The 13,208-nt window shown below is 35.9% G+C and overlaps 1 protein-coding gene across 2 annotated transcripts in view; it reads right to left on the bottom strand.

The window, feature by feature from the left end:
• LOC138138949 (uncharacterized) overlaps positions 1–13,208 on the bottom strand; it is a 48,631-nt gene that overhangs the window by 4,541 nt on the left and 30,882 nt on the right. The window contains exon 1 of one of the 2 annotated variants that reach the window (XM_069059091.1): positions 4,221–4,447. The exons of the other annotated variant lie outside the window; for it this stretch is intronic. The gene's annotated coding sequence lies outside the window, so the exon portion shown is untranslated. Of the gene's footprint in view, positions 1–4,220; positions 4,448–13,208 lie in introns of those variants that run through there. 2 annotated transcript variants of the gene reach the window in all.

Genomic DNA, 13,208 nt, shown 5'->3' with positions numbered 1-13,208 from the left:
CTACACAACACACACGCAATAGACATAGTACATTCAATATTCTATACCAAATACAAGTTATTATCTAAATCTAACACCCAATATCAACGACTCTATGAATTAATTATCCTAGGTCGGTAACACAACTTACCTAACTTAAAACATAACTAAAAGAAAGAACTCTCATATAACTAACCTATACAATTACATCCTACAAACAGTTTACAATCTTGAACACGATCCACAACACAGATTGTTTTATGAGACCGAACACTTTGTTGCGCCACTGGCCCTCCCCTAGAGAGCGCACCATCCTGTCCTCGACCTGGTCTACCTCGTTGCCGTCTAGGACGACGGGGACGTCGCCGATTCCGTCTTTGATGCTGCTCAATCGAAGTCTTCACTTGTCGTAGTTGACCAGGAGCTTGAGGCGGTACCGCCCGTCGAATGAGAACCTCTTCCTCTTCGCGATGAACCCGACAACCATTGTCCACTTCACTAACGATGACCGGAACCGTATTCACTTTTCTGCATAAAGTGCCGTCGACACAAGTCTCGCCACGTGCCATTTCACTATCTTCTTTCACAGTTACGTCTTTTCCACTTATATTTAACTCCGGAAGTACGGCTTCACCAATTTCATCGGTCTTCACAACACACCTCGAAACCAGACCACAGTCCATACTAGCAATTTGACGCACCCCGCCTTCTCCACATGGGTCGGTGTTGATCTTATTTGATCTTACGACCACATGGCCTAGAAAATTCTCAGGGATTACGGAAGCGTCCTTGGCCCATAAAACTACCTTCTCTGGAGTAGAGTTCACGGTCGCTGTTGTGTCCTTTTCTACTCTGATTTCATCTTTCGTTTTGATTATCCTTATGTGCGGCTGTTCGGTGAACGGATGACCAACAAGTAAAGGGATCTTTTGCGTCTCCCTAGGTACCACATAAAAATTAACGTCAGCACCAACTCCATCTACCTCGAGGTGCACATTAGTTGTACCCAGGGTCATAGTGACCGCACCACCGTACCCGACTATTTTACGCTTATCGGACCAATCGCACATCAAATTAAGTTTTGGCACCAAGTCGTCCCTCATGACACACACCGTACTGCCAAGATCAAGGTAACTCTTCACGACTTCACCATTGACAACAGCGTCTTTATAATACTTCAAATTGGTGTTGTTGGTGCTATCTACATGCTGCACCACGGGTGGTTGTCTTCTCTGTGGACACTCTGGTGATTTATGTCCCGGCTGCTTACACGTAAAACACGTAATCTGTGGTCTTGACGGACACGAATTTGCAAAGTGGCCCACTTCTTTGCAACGAAAACATGTCTTCGCCGACTGGAGTTGAGACGACGGCGACGGCGACGGCGACGGCTTCGTCTCACGCTTTGGGTTCCCGGGATTTTCGGATCGATTTTTCACACCACGTTCACGCTCGCGATCACGTCTGTCTCGGTCACCGGCACTACATAGTCTTTCAAAATCCATAATGTCATGCAACAAATCGTCACTGTCCACATGAAACTTCGCGAAAAGTCCTTGCACAATACTTCTATTAGCCAGTCCCGTAATAATTTGCTCTTTCGTTTCAGAAAATGACAAATTTAACTTTTTGCACAACTTGTACTTTTCATGGAAGTACGCACTCACTGACTCGCCATTTTTCTGCTGCCGTTTTTCCATTGCGCGCCAACAGTCCGTTAAACTCGCACTTACACCGAAAGTCTTACTAAACTTGGTCACAAAGTCGTCCCAAGTCTTAATGTCTCCGCGATGAGCAACATACCAATTTTTAGCTGCACCCACCAGGTGACTTCTTGCTGTTTCCAGCCTAAACTCCTCTGGCCACAAATGTAACTCCGCCATGGAGATAATTTGATCTAGCCATCCCGTACCGTCTTCGATCTCGGCTTCTCCTTTATAGTACCCAATAGACTTTGTCAAATCCGGCATGATTTGATATTGAGTATGCCGTACCCTCGTTTCTTCACTGCTGTCTCTTCTGGAATTACTCTCACTTCTGTTCGTTATAATTTGCAACATTTGAGCATTTTGTTGCATCAGCTGATTCATCGTGTTCAGCATTGCTCCAATCTCTATTCCTGCAACACCTTGTCCTCCGGCACGATGTTCAGGTTCTCCATTCGGAGAATCTAGTCGTTCCATCCGCTGAATAAGGGGCTGATCATCATCACTATCGGACTCGTGATATCTTCTCGACATGACGATTCGAAAATTCGTACGCACAACTCGCACTCGACTTACCCGACTCAGTAAACGAACTACTTCGCTCACAACTCGGGACGCGAAATCACTTCACGCGACCCCACACAAGAAAATATGGTTGTGAAATCACTTCACACAACCACCACAATTAAACTGTGCCGATTACCCCACTGTAATCGTATACGCACCACTCAGATCGCGAAATCACTTCACACGACCCTACAGACTTCACTATACCTCAGAGTTCACTCAGGCAGAATCACACATACCTGAGTATCCCACTTCTGATAATAAAATTAATTGTTATAATCAACACTCAATTTGTCAGGATTCAAAAAACAAACTCAGACCTCTTAATAATTCACTATATTAAGGACTCTTGCAAATCAGTACAAGTTACCAGATCTTAGGTCAAAACAAGAGTGTCTAAAAACTAACTAAAATCGCATTTATACATCCCCTTTCTTACATCTGGCATCCATCTATCACCTCACTCACCCAACGCCCACACCAAATACACAAACCACATGCACCCGCAAAAGACCACAACGGTCATATCAGTCCCAGCAAATTTACACACTAACCATAAAACATGTCAACTGTTTCTAACACCCATGGGAAACGCAGAGGGCTGTCTCAGATCTGTCGACAAGTGTGACTAATGGACATTTGCCCTCGTTTCGCATAAGTGAAAACTACCACGGTCCTAACAAAACAAAAAAAGGAACTTATGTCTAATTAATCTGTAACACAATGTAATGACTTAATAATTCAAGATTTCTTATTAGTCTTCTTTGAAGAAGGCAAGTGATAAAAACTGTTAAAACCAGATTCCATTTACAACAAGATTCAAGATACCAGTAATACTTGAAGATACGCACATGGATACGGTGGTACGTAGGAAAACCGTTTTACACTGAAATCGTAGACAGGAAATTGTTTCCTTGTTTTGAAATAGGTATGAGTACAGTACACTAGATTTATCAAATTTATAACTTCTTTCGTATAGTAACTTCTGGTGATGAACATGAAAAATAAAGGATTAGCCTGCACTACTTCAGTCAATAGAAAAATAAAACAGATTTAGCTGATTGCAATACATTCGTGATCGACAGTGACCGACTTGTGTGCACAATTTGCTTGAAAATATGTGTTAACCTCCGCTTTTTTTGAATTATTTTTAGCGTCACCGTGCAACAGAAGGTTCTCCCATCAAGGTTAACAGTCCAGAAAGTAATTCAGTGAAAAACTGCATGTGGAGGAAGCAGATCTCCTTGTTAAGAGTTGACGTCACCTCTTAAGCTAGGTCGTCTTGCACAAAGTGTCGCGAAATGGGACTGAAAATAGCCAACACGTGACCCCGAGAAAGAAAACATTGGCCCAAATCCAGGTCTGGCTCGGGTCCAAGATGAATCAACAATTAGTGATGCTTAATCCGAGCGATTTGTTAATGCAAGAACGGATCGAACTTGACCCAGATCCCCAAGATTTAACGACTCAATCGGAAGGAAATTAACCTGGCTGATGGAAGAAGCGCCGCACCTTTAATAGTGTTGACCCAATATCCGGACTATTTTCAGAAGTGGGAGTTTCGCCCAAATGTCAGTGAAATATCACGGAAAGAATCTTTTCAGCTGCACAATTAACATTCCCCAATTGAGTGCAATTACTGCACTCGAGTCTTCGCTGAAAAAGTGCCACTTTTCAGGAAGTCCACTGAAGCGAGGTTTACGCATCTCGTAATCGCAGATTAGACGATCAAACCGACTCCGTTGCGCCAAAACCAAACAGATAAACATAGATTGTGGCATCTTGTGTTATGAATTGTTACAATAACAGTTTCGCTGCGTTTCCGATGGAAAAATAGAGCTGATTAGTAAATTGTTGCAAAATTGTTTACGACGCGGGTCGTTTGCCAATTAAACCACACGTTCGACTTGTGCTGCGTAGGTGAAAGTTTTAGATCATGCCTCTAAAAATACTCTAATAGCTAATTACCTGGTCTAATTGTCAAAATCACTCCACTAATCCACCAGTCAGCACTCTTTCAGGCGAAAAATGTATCTCGGAAGAGGTCCGCGCTCAACTTTTGAACGCACTTTTGCAAAATTGGAACTGATCCCGCGCACCGCTCAACGCTCGTTCGCCTCTGATCGCGCACAATCGACTTGTACCATGACCATCGCGGGATGACCATCGCGACTGACCATGGCTGGAAAATGAGATGTGGAAGGGAAAATGATTTGATCTGTGACGTATCGGTCTGTTTTTTGTACATATTTGTTCAGCGGAGTCGAGGTGAAGGAGGTCTAGGTCGAGTTTCTTACGAAAACAAGAGATTACTTTATGGAGACTGGAATTTTTGACGAGGTTTGGAGATAAAATTGATGTTTAATAAAGTCGATTGGAGCGATCTTACCGATTTAACGATCTGTTGATGTTTATCTCTTCGGTCAAGGCCGTTCGTAAAAATAATTTTGCACGTAGTAAATTATAGGAAAATCTGGAGAGCAGAAAATTTTATTGGCGGAAACGGGCTGCGCAAACGACAACGATCTGTTCATTATTTTCATGATTATTTTCTTTGCAGATTTTTTTTAGATTCTCTAAAATAGAGTGATGACGCTACACAGTTTTTCAGTAAACGATAAATTCCAAACAATTCAAGTTCACTGTTACAATCACTTATCTTGAAAAAAAATTCTTCTGTTATTTTTAGATTCAGTTGTCACAACAATTTTATTAATTTTGAGAAATTAATAAAGTTCTTCAATTATTATAACAAAAAGATAAAAATTGCTAGAGCTACCCTTCAGCTACTTTATAGGTACTTTACGTGGTTGCCAACTTAGAAGTAAATTGTACTTTAAATATGATAAACAATTACATTTATGTACTTTAATTAGGTGTAGTTGCGTTTTAAGTATATTAAAAAATACTTCTAATTTCGTCTTTACACATACTCTCATTTGACATTTTGACATTTGATACAATTTGACAGTGTTTAAGCTCAATTAGATTTTCTTCCAAAACACAACTTACGCCACACAATTTCTGACAATTTACACTACAAAATAATATACAGTGTGGAAACTACTTATGGAATAAATTCAGTAATTTCAAAACTACTGACATTTGTCGAAAACGGTGAAACAGGTCAATTTTTATTTCTCATAATGCTTATTTTAAGTAGCTTCACTTGTTATCCATTTTTGAGCTAAGACGTCACATTCATTTTTTTTAAATGACAACCCCTACTTTTTTCTTCTCTTTCTGATAGACCTTCATACTAGCTAAACGATGAATGAAAAAAATTGGTACCTTACATATCAATTTTTTTGAGAAAATGACAAATGACAGAGTGATCAACAAGAAAACAAATTAAGAGTGCTGCCTCATGTTTTGTTTCATCGAAACATCTGTCTTAGCTTAATCGTACACATATGTGTACTTGCTAAACACAGTCTTTTTATTGGTTGCCTACCTCTCGAAAAATCTATTATTAATGCTTTATCTTCAATGGTAAAACTCATTTTACCACTTATTCTGGAATAATTGTTGCTTACAGTTACTGGAAACATCCGTAAACTTTGCCGAAATTGAAAAAAAAATTCAAGATTAACATCAACACCGTTGCTTTAAAACTGACGTTTCTTTGACATTTCACCGAAAATCTGCTTACTAGTGGCGTTGTGTTTGCCAATAAAACTGGTAAAATATCCATTCATATGTTGCTCTTGTTTATTTTGTTTGTTTTCTCTATGTCCATGCATGACCGACAATTTGTTGTGATAATCTGTTTGTCTTCTTTTTGATCACTTTGCATGGGCAGCTGACGTAGAAACTAAAGTTCCCTTTACAATAGAAAGTAGTGCAATTGGAGTGCAGTTGGTAACGTTGGTGTAGAAGTTTGCGAAACAAAACTTTATTGTTAACTTAAATGTTATCTACCATACTCATCTTACGTCCTGGTCACGGTTCTTTGTGATTTTTTCTTTGTTACTAAACCAATAATAAAAAAAATCCGGCATGGAATGAAAATTTTTAGAAATGAGGCAATATCGATAAGCGAAGCCATTGCTCCTAAGAATGATTATGTTAAAAAATAAACCCAATGCGAAGTAAAAATCATCTAAAACCTTGTTTGAAATGTTCGTAGAGCAAGTATTAATACACAACGCACAAAACGTATTGATAAGTTGATAAAAATGGTAGCGTAGACAAAAAATGTGAATTTTTCAAATGAAATGTAAACTTCGTCAGTTGTTTCCAAGCATTCTTTACTTCTTTCTAATTCAACAGTGTCATTTCACGTTTTTGAATCAGAAGACTGTGAAAACTAACAAATTTATCCCTTCTTTGAATTCATTTTTAACAAGATTAGATAAATACCTTGAGCAATAATTTCGCTGAAATTGACAAAAGCATTACTTCGAGACCAAATTATTTTAGAGAACATTCTTGTATCAATCAAGCTAATTTTTTTGGCGGGACTAAATCCACTTCCTAGTAATTACTCTAGTTGTACTTGAACTAATTACATCTCGTTGTCTCCATCCTCCATCTCTCGTGGTACCACTGATCAGTCTTTTACATATTAGGGTCTAGGGTGGCTCATCATTTATTCTCCTTGGTGTCTAACAAAACTTAAACAAATGTGTTTCGCAAGATCATCACCTAAAACTCTAATACATCACTTCTGTTGCACCAGGACAATGAGTTCGACATGCTCTTTTAATTTATAAAAAGGGTTTTGTACAGCTGACTAGATCAGGCGAATGAGGAGTGGTTGTAAAATTTTGAAAGGGGAAATATAAACAACTTGTTCTTCTTTTGAGGTTGTTTTAATCACATTTTAGAAAGAATTTACTGTGTAAGATTTAAATATTCCTTTTAATACCTAATTCGATCTTATTTTTCACAATTACGAGTACATATTGGGCAATAGAAACAAAATCAATCAAATTTGAAAGACATTTAAATCTAATTGTTATGAGGTTATGACAATGATTTATTACTATCACTTTTATTATCATGATCCCAAAATATGAAGATACATTGATATTTTGTAATTAATTATAAAAGACATAATATCTGATATTTTGCAATTACAGCGGAAGTTCTTATCAAGTAGGTACATCATATCAAAGGTACATTATAAAAAAGTATGACAATATTATCATAAAGAGTATTGATTTCATAAATAGCATTAAATCAGTCACTTAAATTTCCTGATATAAATCAAGCTAACAAAAATAAAAATGAAAAAAAAACCTACTTACAAAATACAGGTAACGAGGTAAACACTTATCGCCAGCAGAATAATTGATGATAAATATGAAGATATTTTATTAAAAATTAAATATACATACATACAGGATGATAAATGTTGATACTTTTCGAGAAAACGGGCCGAAAAGTTTTTCAAAAAAAGTTTGGGAGCCACTGAATTTTATGAAAACACATAATCTCCAATGACAGAAACAGTTGACATTTTAGGTTGGTCATACGCAAAACTGACTGCCAAATTTGAAATTTTTAAGCGGTTCCCAAACAAATTGATTCCTTTGATTGTCTTGTAATATGATGTTAGGAAAAAAGGTCAAAATTTTAAAAATGGTCGAAAGAACAAAAAGTCGAAAATGTTGAAACTACTATTGAAAAAATAGAAAATCTAAAGATCGAAAACAAAAGAAATAATATAATATATAACAACAACATAATCAAAATCATAATCATATACAGTGAGCGGAAAAAGTATGGAATAATAGTAGTTTATTTAACGAGTTTGTGTGTAAATTGGACCCACTCATGCCAAAAAAGGCCCAATTACACACGAACGAGTTGAATACAAAGTTTTTTTGTTCGACGAGCCCCTTAAAGGCTCCAAATGGCTTAAAATCTTTAAAATTAGCTTGACGTTTCGTTTTGACAAGTTGTGATATTTATCAAAATCCGTTCACAGTTCACACAGGAGAAAATTCTCAAATTCTGACAGTGTCGAACAAAAAATTCCTTTATTTGTTCCCTACTTGTAAACATCAGTTTATCAAGTCACTGTATTCACCTTGAAAATGTCTCTTAACTGGCTAGCATGTAAAATTATACAGTGTGGAAACTACTTATGGAATAAATTCAATAATTTCAAAACCAATGACATTTATCAAAAACACTGAAAAAGGTCAGTTTTTATTTCTCATAATGCTTATTTTAAGGTCCTTCATTTGTTCATGACGTTATTCATTTTTGAGCTATGACGTTATCCTCAATTTTTTTAAATGACAACCCCAACTTTTTTCTTCTCTCTCTGATAGATCTTCCCACTACCTAAACGTTGGATAAAAAAAATTGGTACTCTACATAACAATTTTTTTGAGAAAATGACAAATTTTACTTCAAAAATTTAATTTAATTTTTAATGTAAAAATTTTAATTGAGCTCAAACAATAACAAACAGACATCTAAGATTAACAGTAAAATTTAATGTGAATGTTGAAATTGTCTCGCGCCAAACATTTGGCACTCACAGACACTTTGTACACAGCGCTCACTAATGTCAGAGCTTATTTGCTCCATTTCAGCGCATATTCTCTGCCTTAAATCTTCTAAATTATTTGGTCTATTAAAATAAATCTTCTATTTTAAATAAACCCATACAAAACAATTTTTACGTTAAAAATTAAATTAAATTTTTGAAATAAAATTTGTCATTATTATGTAAGCAGGGCTATTGGAAAGCGAAGAAAAAAGTGGGGGTTGTCATTTCAAAAAATTGATGATGACGTCATTGCTCAAAAATGAATGACGTCATGGACAAATGAAGCAACTTAAAATAAGCACTATAAGAAATAAAAATTTACCTGTTTCAGCGTTTTCAACAAGTGTCATTAGTTTTGAAATTACTGAATTTATTCCATAAGTAGTTTCCACACTGTATGTACTAGCAAGCATGTAAAATTTTACTGGCTAGCCAGTAAAATTTTACACCCGTGCTCATATGAGTGATGTGCGTTTCCAAAGCAATACGTGTAAAGCTCATAGAATTTTTTTTTTCAAATACCGGAATTTTTAAAGTTTGTATGATGACTATTTACAAGTGAGGAACAAATAAAATATTCAACAATACACGCATGGTAACGGGTTTTACTGGCTTCAGAAGGTGACTGACTTGCCTTCGGCTCTCCAGTCATATCCTTCTGTCGCCAGTAAAAACCCTTTTTACCATGCTAGTAATGTTAAATACTATTACCGGTTTCAGTATAGTAAGCCTTGGTTTACATTCACAAAAGTTGGATGGTAGGTGAGTCATAACTGTACTAGTACAGTTATGCTGTAGGGTAATATTGTCATGGTGACATGTCAACAACAATCAACAAATGAAGACAATATCTAACTTTATTCATAATTAATTCAAACAGACGAAAACTAAAAACAACAATAATTACTTACATATATTATTTTTCCGATAAATCTCTTTTTTAATTTTTATTGACTAATAAATAATCGTAATCATAATAGGGAAAATATAACCTATCGGGTTGGCAGCTCTGTATGTCAAAAAGTTTGACATTTGTTATTTTATAAAAATCTGTAAAACATTTGGTCAGTCGAAAAGTCTAATACAAATGTCGATAGGTACTTTGCAGCGCTCTAACTAATCAAGTCAGGTCAGGTCACGCTTGAGAATAATTTATAGTCTGATTTTGAAAGTTGTGCAAATATGTTAAGAAAAAAAATCGAAATCAAAATGGTTGAAAAACAATAAATCGAAAGATCAAAAAGTCGAAAAATAAAAGGTCGAAAAACAAAAAGTCAAAAGATCAAAAGGTCGAAAAATCAACAGGTCGAAAAACAATAAGTCGAAAGAACAATAATAATGATCGATGGAATCGACATAATTTCAAAAATTAAAATTAATAAAAAGTAATAATCCAAATTTGTCATAATAATGTGTCATTTTGCACAACAATATTATATTTTGTTTAATATAGCAACTCAACAACTTGAGTGTTATTAAAACTTTACTGTCAAACAAAGTGAAGAATTTTCTAAAATGGATAAAATATACAAATACGAATATATTGCCGGGCAGAAGGGCAAAAATAAATTGTTCGCCGACGGTACAACATACTGGAAGTGTGAACAATACAAAAAAAAGTGCAAGAGTCGAGTTATTGATAAACTAGGAGACCTATGTGTGAAGCAGACACACAATCACGAAAGTAATTCCCAAAACTTTGAAGTAACAAAAATGATGAACACCATCAAACAACAAGCGAAAGCTAGCAAGATCCTCCGCGTTTGTTACTTTCCAGAGCGTCCACTAGCTTCAGCAAAGGACCCAGTATGTCATGTTCGTCGCTCAGTAATATAAGCTTAGAACACGTTGGCCCTTCAATGCCGAAATGTTTAGAAGACGTCATAGTTACGGAAAAGTATCAAAAACAGATAAGGCAGAACAATTTCTACTCTTCGATTCGAAAGATATAGACAAAATATTGATGTTTGCTACAAGGCGGAATTTAGATTTCCTGATCAAAAGCCAAGAAGGGTTATGGAAGGCACATTCAAAATCGTTCCTAAACTATTCTACAAACTTTGCACCATCCACGGCAACATTAATGGTGCATACCGGACAAACGAGAAAAAGTACTTATGTGAAAATATTTGAACACATTAGAAAGATAATGGAAAAGATCGAGGTAATCAACGTCGGTCATGGCGACGGGCGGTGCTATAGACCTGTGCTCCGTGTGTGAAAACAGCCTAGAAGAAGAAAAATCAATATTAAAATGTAGTGGTGTGTGTGAATTTACGTGCCATTTAGAATGTTCCACCTTAAAAAAAGCCGAGCATAAAGTTTTAGAAAACACAAACTTCGCTTGGTTCTGCGACAAATGCAAAATCATCGGGCCTAACATAAATCGCCTGATCATATCGCTAGAACATGCAGTTATCAGCTGCCAGAATGAGATCTTAAAACAAAGTACAACAATCAACAACCAAAATCGGGAAATTAAAAAATTAACAGATGAGGTAAAAGGACTTAAAGAACATTTAAAAATAAAACAAGCTCAAAGCAACATGCAGGGAATGACTCCAATGTCATTACTGAAAAATTACAACCAGAAAAAAGATGAAGAAAATCAGTCTCTGGATGATGAATCGATAAATTCCAGTCAAAATAATCAAGGGAGTCTAAACAAAACAACATACTCGCAGGCAGTTAAAAAACCAACAAAAGAAATCGAAGAGAGAGATAGCGGTGATTCGGGACAAAAGAACAAAAAGAAACCAGTAAATAACATCCAAAAAAACTTGATGACAACAAACGAAAAAAATACGTTCAACGGTAACAAGCAGCCGCAAATTACCGGTGAAACAGACCACTTGCACAACAAGAAAAACCATTACCGAAAACAAACCGTTATAGGTCAGAAATCCATCGAAAACAACGATTTTAAGGGAGCAGATAAAAAAGTATGGCTTTTTATTTCCAAAACATCGCCAAATACCACCGAAGAAATTGTCCTCCAATATCTGCAAAAGGAGATACCAAACACCAAGTTCAGCTGCGAAAAAATACCTACAACAAATAGCACTTTTCCGTGTTTTAAAGTCGGAGCTCCGTTCAAATTCAAAGAAGAGCTGAATGATCCATCTTTCTGGCCTACAGGGGTTGCAGTCCGTAGATACATATTCAAGAAACAAACATCTTTTTTAGAGAAGCCTCCACAAAACATCAAAGTTCAAGGTTAATGCACATAAATATTCAATGCTTAAAAAACAAATGTAACGAATTAATTTTATTTCTTAGAGATAACAATAATATTGATATTATTACGGTAAATGAACATTGGCTAAAACCCGATGAACTCGCATATACACATATAGACAATTTTTTTATTGCCTCTAGTTACTGTAGACCTCATACAAAACATGGTGGTGTATTAATCCTTTTAAAAAAAGGAATTAAATCTGTACCAAGACAAGACATTAACAAATTATCAAAAGAAGTAGACTGTGAACTATGTGCTATTGAAATTCCATCGTGGATAATTGTTACCCTATATAGATCCCCTCTTGGAAATTTCGAAGACTTCATAACAATTTTCACCGCGGTGTGCGAACTATTGGCTAAAAATAAAAATAAAAATGTTATCATTACGGGCGATTTCAATATTGACATCAACAAAGACAACGCAAAGAAGAATTCCTTCATAGACTTACTTAATAGTTATGCTTTACATCTCAATGTCAAGGACAATACGCGAGTATGTTCGACATCTTCATCATGCATAGACAACATAATCACCAGCATTTATAACAAAGTGGACGTAGATGTCTTAGATCCTCATCTTTCCGATCACTATGCGATTTTTCTCGACATGCAATACATTGAAAAAATCAAAGTGGATAGTGTAACTTGGACAAGACAAATGACAATCAATAACATTAAAAATTTCTGCGAAAACCTCGATAGGGTGGACTGGGAGTTTGTGAATAGTCTGTATACAGCCAAAGAAAAATTTGAGTGGTTTTTCGAAAATTTTCTAAAAATTTTCTACCAATGTTTCCCTAAAAAGCGGCAAAAAATTAATAATAATACTGAAAATCAATTGTGGTTTGGTAAAGAACTTGAAAGAAAACGAAACGTACTTGAAGCGTTAGATGTCGTTAGAAAATGTACAGGTTCGCCACAAACTAAAAATCTGTATAACAAACTCAGGATTGCATATAAAGCAAGCATCAACCAGGCAAAGAAAAACTACTACAGCAATTTAATAGAAAAGTCTAACAACAAATCTTCAACGATATGGAAAATAGTTAAAAGCTTAAATGCAGTAAACTACCATGAAACTGTGCCGCATTTGACAGCAGATAGTTTTCAACAATTTTTTGGCGAGTCAGTTAAGCACATAGCTGAAAGATTCTCGGATGAAAATGACAACTCTCCAATGACATATCTAAAGAAATTTATAACAT

The sequence above is a fragment of the Tenebrio molitor genome, chromosome 9, assembly GCF_963966145.1.
Source record: "Tenebrio molitor chromosome 9, icTenMoli1.1, whole genome shotgun sequence".
NCBI classification, from domain to species: domain Eukaryota; kingdom Metazoa; phylum Arthropoda; class Insecta; order Coleoptera; family Tenebrionidae; genus Tenebrio; species Tenebrio molitor.
Note: the sequence above shows the minus strand (reverse complement) of the source record. Positions and strands in the feature narration are given on the sequence as shown.